Source organism: Chelon labrosus, assembly GCF_963514085.1.
Source record: "Chelon labrosus genome assembly, chromosome: 9".
Taxonomy (NCBI): domain Eukaryota; kingdom Metazoa; phylum Chordata; class Actinopteri; order Mugiliformes; family Mugilidae; genus Chelon; species Chelon labrosus.
This window is the reverse complement of record NC_140359.1, coordinates 17,613,232-17,629,327: the sequence shown is the minus strand read 5'-3', so window position 1 is coordinate 17,629,327 and position 16,096 is coordinate 17,613,232.

Below are 16,096 nucleotides of genomic sequence, written 5' to 3'. Positions count from 1 at the left end.
CTCCCAGGGGGGTGTTTGTGTATGTGTGCGTGCACGCGTGCGAGCGTGTGTGTGTGTGTGTGTGTGTGTGTGTGGGGAGAAGGCTGATTGATGTCGGAGGGAGTCAGGAGGGATCCGTAGGCCGGGTTCAGACTCTAGCCAAATCCTAGTTCAAATGCAATGAGATTCAACACAGGAATCACCAATTGATTTGTTGTCGCTGTTCACCAATTCATGATAAATGACTTTACCCAGGCGTGTCGTACTGTGGTCGGTATTATGGCAGCTAAGATTTATGGAATCAATCAACTGCTTTATTTTTGACTCTAAAATCAGCCTTCTTCTCTACACAACTTACTAAATCCTGGGTGTTGCAGAGAAATATCAGCAATATTAACAGATATTTTCCTTTGCCTGTCGCCTCACATTAATATAGTTTGTGCTGAGTTTGAGCTAAAGCATGAGACTCAGCAGTCGGAAGTGTATTTCCCATACAGTAGATACACATCACAACTTTGAGTGTGTTATGATCCATATCACATTTAATCCCCACTCTCTCCCGCAACCCGAGCATCACGGACTAAGCTAATAGAGCTGAAATATCATAAAGGTCATCTTTGAGATTACATTTGTGCTTGGATGCTTCTGGAGCCTCTACACCCCGACGAATGTAATACCCCCAAAATCTGCTTCTCTGCAAAGAAAAAAAAGAAAAGTAAAAAAGTGAAACTGTGATTTGCTATATGCAGTATCTTTGTTTTTTTTGTTTTGTGCTACTCGTCTCATGTGTTTTTGAAGGTTTCACCGCAGTAGAAAAAAAAAAAACAAAAGGAGGAGGATTTTGGCTGTTTTGTGGATATTTGGAAACTAAGAAGGTTAAAACAGGACAGAGGACAAAACACTGTTTGGTTTCTGTATGAACGAGATGTTACGATGTTGTTTCTATGCCTAAAAATGCTCTTCAAAATGTAAGAAACATCTGTATTGCAAAGCACACCAGGTAATTAAAAGCTGGAAATATTCCTTTCGATGCAGCTAATGTTTGTCTTTGCGAGCAGGTTGTTATTTGGTAACTGGATGTCACCCGTCTCTGTCCTGCTGGTGAACACACACACACACACACACACACACACACAGAAACACGCAGCAGAGGGAACGTGTACAGTCATGCAGTTGTGTGGTGGAAGTGAGTCATGATGGCAACGATGATATAATGTGACTTCTCCCTGAAGGAGGACCAGTCTGTCGTGATACAATGTAATTAATAAAAAGTGTTATGTCATATCAAAGTTCCTGCAAGTGAATATGTATAATATATAAGTGTGTGCGGCCTATGTATTACTCATCAGCAAATCATACAGTTTTAAGGTGAAGACATTAAGGTAGGGTGTGGTTTGGTTTAAGTTAACGGTAAGGGCAAGTAACCGTTAGGGTGATCTGTCCGACCCACACTGGGACTCTAGGCAAAGATTTCCAGTTAACATTACACAAAAAAAGTATTGTCCAAAGTAAGTTATTTTCATTGTCGTGTCCAATAAAACAACAGGTAAAACCCTAGAGATGGCAGACACTATGTGCATTTTGGTGTCTGACTGGTTATAAAGTCTTGATATTTCTAGCTTATGCATGCTATTTCTGCCTCCTGGCTAAGCTAACAAGTCCACTTGCGACGAGTTCTCCACTCTGGCTGGCGGCACAAATGGTAGACTTGGTCACAGGCGACAGAGCTGGATGCACTGATCAGCTATCCAAATGAACCAGTGTTAACTGTCAAAGGGAAGATGAATGATGAGGTGCTAGTGGAGGTTATTTTATTAAGACATTATCTGCTTTGCTTACCACCGTCTTGTTCTTTTCACCTGTTCCTTTTTCTTTTAATTTTGGATTGAGCACCGTTGTCATACTCAACTACTTTAAAGAGTCAGGCACATGTTATGCCCTGATAAGCCATAAAAATATGACCACTGACAGGAGAAGTGAGTTGACCATCTTGATGGCAGTAGCCATCCCTTACAGGATGCAGCCTGACAAAAACAGTTTAGGAACAACTCAAAAAACATGACAAACAGCACAAGGTGTTGACCTGGCCTCCAAATTCACTAGATCCCAAACAAATCAAGTATCTTTGGGATGATCCACAGAGGCCCCTCCCCTCAACCCATAGGACCCAAAGGCCCCCACTAACAACATTCTCTTTAACTGTTTTGGAGGCAGAAAGGAGGTGGTCATAATGTTATGCCTGATTGGTGTATAATGGTTAGTTAAATGTTGCCTAAGGAGGTCACCTACTGTCACTGAAGACTTAGCGCATTGCCACTGCCGTAGTTTATAGTTAGTCAGCGCTCCGTTGGGGGGCTGTACTGGAGCTCCAAGCAGACGCTGGCCTTGCCTGTTGACAAGCTGCATCTCTGCAGACCTGAGGCTACCACAGCGCTACATTTGCTATCAGGCAGTAGCAGATGGCGTCCAAATGTTTCGGGCGTCCAGTCCCAGCCACTCATATGTGGGCCAAGACTTCCTGTGGTTTACACCAGTCATCGAGTAAAGTCCTACCAACTTGAGATGCGAAGATGGAGTTCAGAGACAAAGTTTATGGCTATGACGTGTTCTGACTCTTTTGCTCTAGACATGGCCACCATGAAACCAAGGACAATGAATGCAACGAGAAAGTTCCAGTACCAACCTCTTGCCCCTTGCCTTCAGATTCTGCATATTATTATACAAAGAGATTAGGGTTAAGCCACCGGGAAATTAATGCAACTCCATGTAAATTACCCAAAACTGACCTAAGTACAGTACATATCAGTGTGTGTGTGTGTGTGTCAGACAAAGACATACAAAGCAAACAGAAATGAGAATGAAAAATAAGAGGTACTCAGGCATGCTGGAGGCGGTGAGAGAGAAACAGAAAAATATGCAAAATTGAATTTAGTGATAGACTGTTCGAGTGATGCCACATCTCTACCCACTCTATTAATCCCCGCATAAATCCAGTGTCTTTTCAGAAAAAAAAAAAAAAAGAAAAGAAAAAGACACAACACTTGCTTGGTTTGCAGATTAGTAGCAGGCGGGAAGCTTTTGCTGGGAATTGTACTCTCAAATTGGACAGGAGAGTAAGCCTAAATCCCTGATGCAATTAAGCAACAGCTGAATTAATATGTTCTTTTCACGCAGAGCTCCGTCTACAATTTATCTTTTAATAAAAACGTCACAAAGAAAGGAAATGGGGAAATACGCAAGGCGGCACAAAATTCACCTTTGGTGTAAGGAGTGTTTGTCTTAGGGTCAGTGAATGTAGAGGAAGGAAAAGTACCTGGACTCAGCAAACTGCCTGTGTGTGTGTGTGTGTGTTTGAGAGTAAAGGAGGCGAGTGGTAGTAGTACTCTCTCTGGAGTGCAGTAGAGAATACCTGCACTCAGCAGTTCAAACATATGAATGACACATTTAATCAACAGGCACACACCAACTTGTAAGGATGTCTGTAAACACATCTACTACATGTCTTGTTAAGACAAACACACAAGGAACTGCTGCCGCTGTAATACCGAGGGGCATCTGAACAGATCAGCTGCAGAAACTATAATGATATAAGTCTTAAATCCACCTCGCGTTGTTTCTGCCTTGAGATGGTTTTACCACACCCATGAGCTCAATTAATACATGCTTAACCTCATTAATTGTGGCTATTCATATCATCAAGAAATACAAGCTTAGGGACTTTACAAGACTATCTGAATTATTTCCTTTACCAGTTTTAATGAATTGGTTTAAAGAAAAAAAGATTATTATGGTTGTTGTCTTTGAAAGGAGGAGGATGTAATGGGCTGTCCAGCCGGAGCCTCGACATAAAATGCAAGAGATTGAAGCACAATTTGTTGAAGTCAATAAAAGTGAGTTAATTAAAAACTCAACAGGAAGGTAAATCCAAAAGCAAAAAACAAAAAGGCAAACAAAAAGCGCTGGAAACTCCAGGGGCGAGGAAAAAAACAAAACGGCTGCAAGGGCAGGTAGCTGTCTCTCTCAGGGAGGCACTGAAAAAAGAGAAAACACAGAAGATGAGTTCTGCGATTGCAACAGGAAAAACCACAAAAGCACGAGGCGAAACTCGAACGAAACATGTGGAATTATCTCCAGAGGGAAGCCACGGCCAGCCTTTTAAAGTGAGTCGATTGGTGATTGGCCGTAGCTGGGTCAGGTGCCCCCGCCAGTTTCCTGGACAGGTGAGCCTAATGAGAGTGACAGTCAGCCTTTTTTTTAAAATCCACGAAAAAGTTAAGGATAAAGACTCTTTAAGGCTACTGCGAGACCTAGATGCCGTAACTTACACACGCAGCCTGTGCCAGCGCTAGCCATTTATACTTGTGCACTCGTCATTCTGACTTGCTCTGTAAAAACGCCACTGAAACGCTGGTGTCTTCTTTGCCAGTCGAGTTAATTTTTGTTTCTACATCCTGATTCACTTTCAATAATGGTGACTGAAACGAGACTGAAATCTCTGAACGTCCTCAGTTAACCTTTCCTCAATGTGTTCCATCTTTATTGATCCAAAACAATCAATTTGAAAATTGCGGAGATGGAGAAGCAGCTGGAAATACTACCAAGTGGACCTATCACAACTCTTGCGGTCTGCGTCGCAGCGTGTAGTTACATTTCTGGGGTGGTGCACGTCAGCTACGACGTTAGGGTCTGTGTATGCTCTGCACTGTTTCCATAGCTACAAATTGACGCAGAAGCCTAAACCGTCTATGTTAAGAGTTAAAACATTTGAGTCACACCTGGTCCCTTTGCAGGATCTGTTGCTGTGTCGTAAGTGTGCTGAAAACATTATGGAGGTTTACAGTTTTCACATCACACTTGCACAAGTTGGGCCCCAAATGTCTCCTTAACTAATTGTGCCGTTACAAACATGCACTGACTTATTTTCCATTTTCAGCAGAAACATGTAAAATAACCATTCACTTCTTCAGCGTCAATCTCTAAACATACATCATTCTGCACACTGAAGGTCAAACAAGCAAGCAACCATGACCTACTCCTATTTTTGAGTGCATATTTGCATAAAGCATGCAATCATTAGTGTCAAAAGGCTGCTCTATACCAACATATAAATTATAAATTTAATGACAACCCCATCTTATGAGAAAAGTTGATGTACTCTGACGAAACCTCATTATAGGAAAGAGACCTTGCCAAGGGCTCCACTGCCAAGGATTGCACCTTCAGCATGTCCATGAATACTTACGGCAGGTAAACATAGGATAACTAAATGGAACAAAACACACCAGGGCTCCACTAACCTTATAAACAGCAAACATGTCTACAAGGGTTTCTTCATCATCAAGGTCATAAGAGAAATGACATCTAGAAATATCTGCAAGGAGAAGTCACTGGTTGAGGAGATGGGATGAAAGGGATTGAAGAGGGCTTTGATGTGGGATGCGTGTAGTTGAATATGTGAAGGAACACAGGGAGTAAGACTCAGGATGGAGAGTAAAAATAAAAAAAGAGTGATGAGAAGAGTGGAGCTGAGAACTGAGTTGACCCGAGAGAGAAAGAAGATTAGACACACCTTGTAGGTAAGCACTGGAAAAAGAAAGACATGACACATGGTCTCATTAATGAACTAAATTTATGATAACTTCAGGCATTAATTCTGGGAGTGATTTATAACACAGTCACATGGTACACTGATCAGGCATAGCATCATGACCACCTTCCTAATATTGTGTAGGTCTCCCTTGTGCCTCCAAAACAGCTCATCAGAGAATGGACATGAGTCTTCTGAGGGTGTCGTGTGGTGTGAGACAACTTAATGTTGTTGGAGGGGGGGTCTTTGGGTCCTATGGGTTGAGTGGAGGGGCCTCTGTGGATCAGGCTTGTTCCAGTGCATCCCACAGATACTTGATCAGTTTGGGATCTAGTGAATTTGGAGGCCAGGTCAACACCTTGTGCTGTTTTTCATGTTTTTTGAGTTGTTCTTAAACTGTTTTTGTGTCTGTGTCTGTGTCAGGCTGCATCCTGCTGGGGATGGCTGCCTCCATCAAGGAGTCATTGCTATGGGGTGGGGGTTCCTGGTCTGGTCTAGGTGGGTGATACATGTCTACGTAACAGCCACATGAATGACAGATCCAAAGGTTTCCCAGCAGAACATTGTATTGTCACAAGATGGTCAATGTTATTCACTTCTTCTGTCAATGGTTTAAATACTGTGACTTCAAGACAACATGTGCATTCAAACACTGTCATAAAAATGCAGCCGAATAATGTTTGATACACACAGTTAAATGATGGGTTTCTTGATTAGAAAGTTGGGGATAATTGTTTTGGTTGCTGATGCCGCTAACAAAAAATCTTCCATGACCTGAAAATGGTTCCTGAAAACATTCAAGATGGAGTTCAAAGTCCTTACACAATTGGCAAAACATCTGAAAAGGTGACATGTTGTCTGAGCTGAGAGACCCTACAAAGACAATATCTCAGCACCTTTCAGTGTTTTCCAGACAAGAAAATAATGGTGGACATGGCCATGGCTTAGAGTCTCTATCAAGCATGCTGTACATCAAAGCCTTTGTAATGCCATTACTAACTATAGCCTGTCTGTGCCTTAATGCCATACTATTAGCACTGGCCTCATCCCAGAAGATCTAAAAGCAGCAGGGAAGAGAAACTGTTGCTCAGAGGAAATCTGTCATTATTACAGAAACACTGGCCTACAGAGAAAACCTGTTAACAGAACAATGGTTCAGTGGAGACAAAGACTAGGCATGCCAGAGCTGCTCCATAACAACGGGGCCAAGATTTTTAAGGCAATGACAAGCATTCATTAGTGGTTAATTCCTCCCTGCTGCACCTGCATGGTGACATCATTGCCACCATGGAGGAGTGTTTATGTGGATGTGCCCCCCTGAAAAAAAATCTGTTTCTGTGAGAGATTTGTGGCTGTTTCGTCCTGAAAACTGCATAATGAACACTTGTCAAATCTTTGTTGAACCTTTGTTCATGTGTATGCTATTTGGGTTTGACCAAGGTCAACAGAAAGATTGACTGACTGCGATATATTTTTTACTTTAAATGAGGTGAGGTGTATTTCTGCAGCCTTTAAACAGCTAAAAGTCTTAGAGACCAATTTAATGGCATCAATTTGCATTTGTATTGATACCTTGGACAAATATTTGCTAATGCTTTGCCTTGGTTTAAAAGAAAATCATGCTTTTTGAGGTTACATATTTAAGCAGCTAGGGCCATTTGTTGTGTTTTCTTGTGTTTCGGTAGTGTGGCTACGGCATGAGTGCTTAAAAGTACGCAGAGATGAAAAAGCAGTGAAAACCTACAAGGAATCCACTGGATTCAATCCAGTGGTGTCAATGGACTGCAGTGACAAAAATTTCAAATCAAAAATAGGCCTAATTTAGACTGCACACTAGAACAAAAATAACACCCATTCTCTGCAAGGATCACGTAAATTTACTGAGTTCACCAACCCACAGCACCATGACTGCTGTCCGGCTCTTCTCGCTGCTTTTATGCTCTCCTGCTTGATGATCAAGTGGCATCAGGTTCGCTCAATCACCAGCTGCAGCACGAGGGAGAGGAGACAAGCTATGCAAGAGACAGATGAAAATACTCAGCATTTAACGCAATTAGTTAACCAGATATCTGGATCTAGAACAGGACTGTACTGAAAGTGCTTTTCCATCTACCAGTTTTATGTCCATTGTAAATTCATGTGTAAAGATCTGGCAGGAAAAACATATTCAAATCAGGTTTTCTTAACAGGGTTTATGTATTTGGAACCAACAAAAAAAAAAAAAAAAAAAACTCCTGTAAAAGACTGAACTAAAAAAATAAAAATAAGAATAAAAATGGAATCAGTACACTGTTCACTTCCACGGCTTCATATTTCATAGCCAGAAATAAAATCTGAAGCTCATTGTGCAGATTCTTTTTTCAGTCCATCATAAATGCGATCACTGTATCAGCAGACTGCACCTTCTTGGACACACATATTCATGCTTCCCTGTTATTAAATGATTTTAAAATCTCCTTTTAAACTTTTATTGTGTCACTAATTGTCAGATCATCACTAAAGCTGTTCATTAAACCACCCCTTTAACAATTACCAATTGTTTAGCTCATTCAGGGTCATCCTCAAATCTTTGCATTTTCTCTTTCCAGAAAGTTAAAAGAGGTCAGATTCAGCTGCCTCTTTAACAACAAGGAAGAGACGAAGCTATGTCTTGACCACCTTTAAACAGACTGTCACTGAGTTTGACTCCATGTTTGAAAACAATGGGTAAGTGCACTACTTAAATGTTGTATTTTCTTTCACGTTCAATCAGTTTCAGACCTGCAATAGCAAGTTAAACTAAATACATACAAGAGTATAAGAAATTTTCTAGGCATTAATGGGATATCTTGACAACAGGAACTGGACAAGAAGAGTGAGGTGCACAGTCCTGGAGGCTGGAAATCCGGGTAGCCTGAAACAGCGGAAGCTAACTTTTTAGCTGTTTTGCCTTACTCAAACAGAATAAAAGTCTAGTAACACTTCTTTGGGATTTCATTCTGGGGCAGAGACAAAAAAATTGTGTGCAATTAGATAATCCAATTATATAATCCTTCTACCTGCAATCAAAGCAACTAAGCGTGTGACATTAAGCGATTAAGGCATTCGAGACAAATGCTTTAATCGCTGTTAATTGTTTGTCCTTGTCTGGTCAATGTCTTGCAACAGATGCAATATCGGACTCTAAACAGCTCGCTTCTCGGATGGCAGCCATCAAACTCAACTCTGCTGTGTACATATGACTTTGCTGCCATTACGTTTCTGTCCATCACTGCATGAAGCCTGCCCAAATGATCCTGATAGGCCCAGCAGGTCTTTGCTGGAGCATAATCAGTTCCCAAAGGAGAGGCTCCAGACCAACTTTCCACCTCAAAAAAATTTGTAGGCATGGAAGTTGGTCTGGGTTTAAGTTAACACTACTACTTCTTCTGCTCTAGAATTGAAAACTGTCTAGAGAGCACAGTCAGTGATGAAAATATCTTTTTGAGCAAAGTTATTTTCACCTTTGATATTCAGCAAAGCAAATAAGATTTCCAACTGAGTATTAGCAAATTCTTCATTTGCCTAAATTTGAGGTTTGTTGACTGATGTGATCTACCATAACAAACTAGGTATTTACTCAAGTGCAAGCTTTTGCTACAGAATCACACATTGGCAGTAAATACACATAATTTCGAGTTGACTTTTGATTTAAGTTTGCTCAAGCAAACAGAAAGAGGTAATTTCACAAACAAAAGACTAAATGGATTAGATACAGATACAAATATTAAGGTGGCAGAACAAATAATAGATACGGTTACAAGCGACACCTCCGCAGAGCCTTCAACTGAATCCCAATGAAAGCGGTGCTCCTCAGTACACAAGAACGTTCCCAGAGGACATAGTGGAAAACACTGAAACGGGACCAACTGGAGAACGAGAGCCATTCCTCATCTCCTGTCTCCTCCTGCTCCTGCAAGAGTTTCCTGTTCCACCGAAACGGAACAGCCAGTGGCTTTATCAAGATTTATGAGCTAAATCATCATTGGAAATATAAGACACTTGTTGGGGCACAAGGGGAGATGGGAGAGGCGGGAGAGCAGGCAGAGAGAGAGAGAGAGAGAGGGAAAGATATGGCATTGCCTGGAAAGGACGAAGAAAAACGAGGCAGGATACAGAGGGAGAGAAAAACAGCAGATGAAGAAGGAAAGATAAACACAGATAGGAGGATTCTGTGGGAACAGATGTCTAGACTTGATCCAGTAACCCGACTTCAATCCTATATTTTTATGTTCCTTCTGTTTTCTTCTCTAATTGTGTCGACACCCCATTTGAAAGCTGTTATCATGACAAACACTCTTAAAACAAGCAGAAGTGCAGCGGTGATAAAGGGCTGAATGGACTGGAGACAAATGTGAAATGAGGTGAATCTCCAAGTCTATCAGCCACAGCCGCTACATTACACGACCTCTCCGGATGATGTGCTTATTTTTCACACTTTTTTTTCTTTTCTTAGATTCATGAAAGAAACTGAGCCAAAAAGAGCGCACAACTCCAACTGCTACGTCACGACATGCCGCTCGTGGATCACAAACGGGGGCTTCGCCAAAAGGTTCGGCTGCAGACAGAGCAAGGGAAACGGAGCCACAAATACAATTCATGATCCAATCAAGGGGCAACCTCCGAGACTGAAAAATGAAGCCAACGTTGTAGAGCCACAAACTGCGCTTCCTCAAATGGCCTGCCTCCGAAAGTGAGTCAATCCCCACAGGCCGCCATATTAAAATGTCTTCACAGCAGAAATATTCGGGAGAAATAAATATCAGGCTAAACAAGCATGTCTGGATTTGGAACACCAAAGAACCTGGTGAATTGAGAACGTTTATATGGCACGCAACTCAACCATGCCGCCATTTTTACTCAGCAGTCATTTGTCGTATTAAAAAATCATCTGCAGCACAAAAAGCATTTTCCCCATTGACCAAAGGCATTAGAGGCCTCGGTAAAACTATTAACAGTATGCGTACAACTATAAACGGGGTCGGATAACACTCCTTGTATTTTAAATTTTTAATACACGCATTTGTTTAAACCTTCCATCATCTCCTAAATGAATTAGTTGTATTCTAGTGTACAGGCTGAAGGGGGGAAATATCACTTTGATCTGCACAATGTGGAAGTAAACCCGGAATTGTGGTGCTTTTCAGGTAAAGTCTTCAATATCTTCAGGTATCCGGTTTTTCGTAATACATCCAGGCATGAACTGCGAAGCTCCTGAGTCAAGAGAGATAAGATAAGATAAGGACAGTAGTTCTACATTTGTGGTCTACTGGGAGAAGGCTTGGTTGTACAGGCTCACAGCTCCTTAACACAGCGCTGGCGAAGCAGACCGTTGCTGAAGGCGCTGCCCAGAACAGAGCCGGCCTTCTTCCCCAGTCTGTTCAGTCTATTCTAGTGTGCCGCTCCAGGAGACCACACCATAGTACATAGCTGATGCCACCACAGAGCCGTAAAAGGTCCTCAGGAGTGCTCCCTGCACTCCGAAGGGCTCAAGTGTCCTTTACAGGTAGAGTCGTCTTTGGCCTTTCTTATAAAGTGCCCTAGCATGATCAGACCAGTCCAGTTTGTGCAGTTGTTCAGATGAACTCCCAGGTACTTATCAGAGTTGGCTATCTCTATGTCCATTCCCTGGATGTTCACCGGTGTGGGTGGTGTGCATTTGTCCCTGCGGAAATCCAGCTGGAGGCAGTTTTCCTGGCACCTGGCACCGGACTGCAAAGTCTCGGATGTAGTTCTGACAATATGAAAACCAAATAGGCAAGAGAGGATGAGATCATTTGTAAACTGTCAGAGAGTATGTAGATTCCTGTAGGCAATAGCCCTGATCCTTTTATTATTATTACTATTATTATTATTTTGAAACAGCAGCTCTGAATCTGTTTGTACTGGACATGCTGGCTGCTTGAAGTAGGCCAAATGGAGAATGGCAGACTGGTCCTTTCCGGCCAGCTGGCAGTATAAAATAAATTAATTTAAAATAGATTTTAAAAAAGAGCGAGCAGTAACATGATCAGGATAATGGTCAATGAATTTGCAATGATGTGTGTATTAATTTTTATGCGCTCAAAAAGTACGTTATATGCGTCTTTTATTTGTATTAATATATTTCTATGTATGAATTGTGCAAATGTTGAATGTGAACATGTTTTTGTACAACGCTGACCTCCTTGGGACTCCATGGTGAAAACAGACAAAAGGTAAAAGCTAATAAAAGCTACAGCACACACACTGTGACCGCATTTGCGGCAAGGCGTTCCTCACTGCTATTGTGGGACATAAAGAAACACCTGTTACCATAAAAAAAAAAAAAAAATGTACCGCTTGAGTGACTTCACTTACCATAATCGAAAGCAGTTTTTTGGCAACACTCTGTGCATGAACGCTGTACCCACACAATTTTTTCTGGGTTGTGTCGCGTCCTCTTCGTGTTACGCCGTTAGACATACAGTGTGTGTTTTGTATGGGCTGAGAGAAAATTGCTGCCACATTCAGCTCTTGTTAATTTCGATCCCAGCTCAAAAATCAAAAGCTGTTACAAATCAGAAACACACATTTCCAACAGCAAAAAAACAAAAACAAATCCACAGCAGACTCTTGTTTTAACTGCGAGCAAGAGCTTGTAACGCTAAATTAGTTGACTAAATGTCAAACTGCATTTCCTTATAACTTCTTCGCATCATTCTCAGGCTTAAATTCTCTCTTTTTTTATTTTTTTTCATTGAGGTAGAAAATTGTCATCAGTACTTCTTTCTCTGGATCCTTTAATCTCAATTTCTAATCTCTTCCTTCTGCATGGATCTGCTGAATCACATCAAAATTCAAACTGTGTAGGGGCTTGATAAATGTCAGCCCTCACCGTTCTGCAGCCTGTGCCACCTTTAATGAGCCTTAGCGCTTGTCCGTTGAACAATACGACACTATATGAAATGGCCGCTGAGCCATGTGTTCCTGCAAATCGAATCAAGTGTGTCTGCAACTGCCTGATTTTCAAATGATTGACTAATGAATTGATTTTAGTGATGCAGTAAACCAAATCAGCTCATTTGCCCTTTGAGATTTTATGATAACTGCTGGTACTGTATGCGCCCTGCTGTCGACTGAGATGCTGGACTTCAGAGGACTGTTGTGAGCGAAGATGTAAATACTTAAATGCAGTTGACGATAGACGAAGCAGGAAAGCAAAGTGGCAGAGCGAGGGAGAAAGAAAATTGAAAAGTGTGATAAATTTAGTAAAAGCAAACCGTAAGAGAACAAAAAAAAACAAGAGCGAATTCAAACCAGGTGCAGACAGTGCAATCAAGCTTCAGGAGCCAACAACAGAAAACACTAGGGAGCCTGATACAGGGAGAGCAATAGAGCAAGCAGTAGAAGAGAGGCAGTGAACGAGGGATGGGCTTTTGATGGAGTCTCATCTGGAGTGTTTATGACGAGGCAGCGCCAGCAACGTAATGAGTTGACTGATCAATCTTTCCTCCTTGCCTCGCTGGATCAATAGCACTGTTTTGACAGCCTACATTAAGCTCTAACTAATTGCCAGATTGCTAAATGCTTTTAAGAAGAAGAAAAAAAAAAAAAACATATCCAGGGCGATCAATAATGCAATCACACCAGTGATGCTCCCGTGCTGCCGAGGGAGGAGGCGTGTGCTGGTGTGTGTTTGCTTGTTTGTACGTATGGACGTGTATGTTAGTGTGGTGGGTTTTAAGGGGTGTTTTAACGGTTACCTGCCTCATGAATTGCAGGACTTGTGGATGTTTCTAATTTGCACGAGTGGTGTTAGAGCAGCTGGGACTTGCGGTCGAGGGGAAGAGAACAGACGGAGCGCTGGTGTATTTGGGGTTTGAACCTCGGCGGCCTCAGTGGGACAGTTAGCTGCCTTGGCTCACAGCTCCGCGGCTAAACCACGAAGACTTTAAAGCAGGCCCTACTGATCAGGGGAAATGTTTTGACAGCTTAATTTAATAGCAGCCTTTTGTGTGCGTGTGTGTGGATACTGAACAGTCTAGGTTTAGTCATCTTTTCTTTTGGTAACATGATCTGGGAACCCCGAGAGGCGGGGTACACCCTGGACAGGTCTCCAGTCTTTCGCAAGGCTGGGAACTAAACACTACAGGGGAAATGAACACAGTCAGGCAGATGATGAGACAGTAAACGGCCTAGCTCGATAATCTAAACCATTTATTTGGAGGTTAAATCATCGACTGTATATGAAGATGGATGAACCCTCTGTGACGTTACCTATGAATTTCCTGAAGAGTTTTGAAGCCCTGCGTGGTGGCACTGGTCGTCGCCATCTTGCCAGTGCCTGACTGCTCGTAACTCCGGGGTAACTTGAAAATAGTCAAAGAGGTGGAGCAACTTGTGAGGCCATCCACCTTTCACTCAAAGTGCCCATGTCCCTATTTATGCATAAAGTTGAGCCTTGATGTCATTTAAACAGGTGCGTTATGTTGTTGTCCTGGTGCTGTTTGTTCTCTTTCCCTGCTCTCTCTCTCCCTCATTAGGCTCACCTGGGCAGGCAACTGGTGGGAGCACCTGACTAAGCTGCAGCCAGTTATCAATCAACTCCCTTTAAAAGGCTGGCTGTGGCTTCACTGCAGTGCCAGATAATCTCTGGTTTTGCCTTGCGCCTTTAAGAATGAATCTTTTGTTAACTTTGGACTTATCTCTTGTGTTTTCTGTTTCCTACCTTCCAGTGCCTCCCAGGGAGAGCCAGAGTCCTGCCCTGTCAGCTGCTTTGAGTTTTTTTTTTTTTTGTCTGTTTCTCTTGGAGTTTCCGGGGCCTTTTGTTTGCCTTTTGCATTTTTGTTTTTTTGTTCTGGGATTCACGACCCAGCCGAGTTTTGAGAATAAACTCAACTACATTGACTTTAATACGCGGTGTTGTCTCCTGCTTTGGCGTCCGGCCTCTGGCTGGACACACCTTCGCAGCATTATATAGACATTTACCCCTACACAGTTGTGAGTGGAGGTTTAAAAGATGAATAAGGCTTTAAAAATCCAAATCTGGGCTGGAAATTTATTCATTTCTGCTGCCAGCTTCAATTGTTATTTAGGGACCTGCAGTTCCTCATTGGCTTATTTATTCTGCCCCGGAGTTTGCCTCTTGGATTGAATCCCTCGCTGTTTAATGTAGAAAAGCACACATGCTCAGGACAAAACGGCAAATAGAATAAGTTAGCAATGTGATGATGAAGACAATGGAGCATATATCACCAAAATATAGATATTTCCTTCAAGATACTGGATCCTGAGATTCACCACATAGCCAGAGACTCCAAATGAAGTCCTCCGTGTTAACCTAAACACCCTCCACTGACACTGCTGTATTTTGCATGGGTTTGGCTATGACACATCCAAAAGCACAAAGCACCACAATTAAAATGGGAAGAACCATTTAAAGATACCGAAACAGAAACAATATGAGCAGCAACAGCAGCTTATTTTTAAAAACACTAGTTTACTCATTGTTCTGTTGTCTAAGGTGGCACATACCTGTCAATTCAATCCGTACTGCACCCAGTTTCCTTCATAACCAGCAGCTGCCTGGAAGCTTCTTATTTTTTTAAATAAAATGGGGTAAAAGTTAATATTTTAGTGTTACCTTCTGGTTTCACTGGGCTCAAGTTGCCGAAAAATGCATTACTGCAGTTTTCTACCTTGAAAACTGCTGCTAACAAAACAGCAAGCTTGGAAATTCAACATCAAAATGTGTTTTGTTTTTTATTTTTTTATAATTGTTCTGCAGTATGACACAAAAGGGAATGTCCAGATTCGATAAGCTTGATCTGCAGCTTGGTCAGCGTTCGTGTTATTGTTCTGTATGCTTAACCCGTTGGTTAATAACTGAATATCTGAACCCTTGTGCCTCTGGCCCCATAAGACTTGTTTGTGGTGGTGCCTTTTTCTGTGCTTAAGAAAAAACCTGCAAAGTAAAATGTCATTATAAATGAAATTCTCACTGCAAAATAGAGGGAAGTTCTAACAGCGTATAAGTCAGTTCCCCTCTTTGTACTGAGGGTGAGTATAGGGGCTGATAAAAAATAGATGGCGTCGCTGCGAGTTTGTGCCTGTATGCATTATGTGCGTGCACTAAGGTTCATGTTTTTGTCCAGGGCTAACGGGGTCAGGACGTCGGATGACAATCGAGTCTTCTCCTCCACTCACACAAAACAGTGGGGGATACAAAACCTTTCATTTTTCAGACAAGCGATGCCTCTCCTGCACAGTTCGTTCATGCATTTTTAACCAGGAGAAACACACCGGACAAAATGCCACGAACTGAAAGTGCATGTATAGGAGCTAACCTGGTGTTTTACCGCCTCCACAATTCACACAGTGCTTTGACCCGGGAGCCAACGACGGATCATGAGAAGAATTAAAATGAGGGCTTGAATAGAAAAGTCTGGAGGATGCACGCACACACCCATACTGTACGTTATTAATCGGTGGCAGGAAGAAAAAAAAAAATATTGAAATGAATCTTTGGGAACACAGCAGAGCATATCAGTT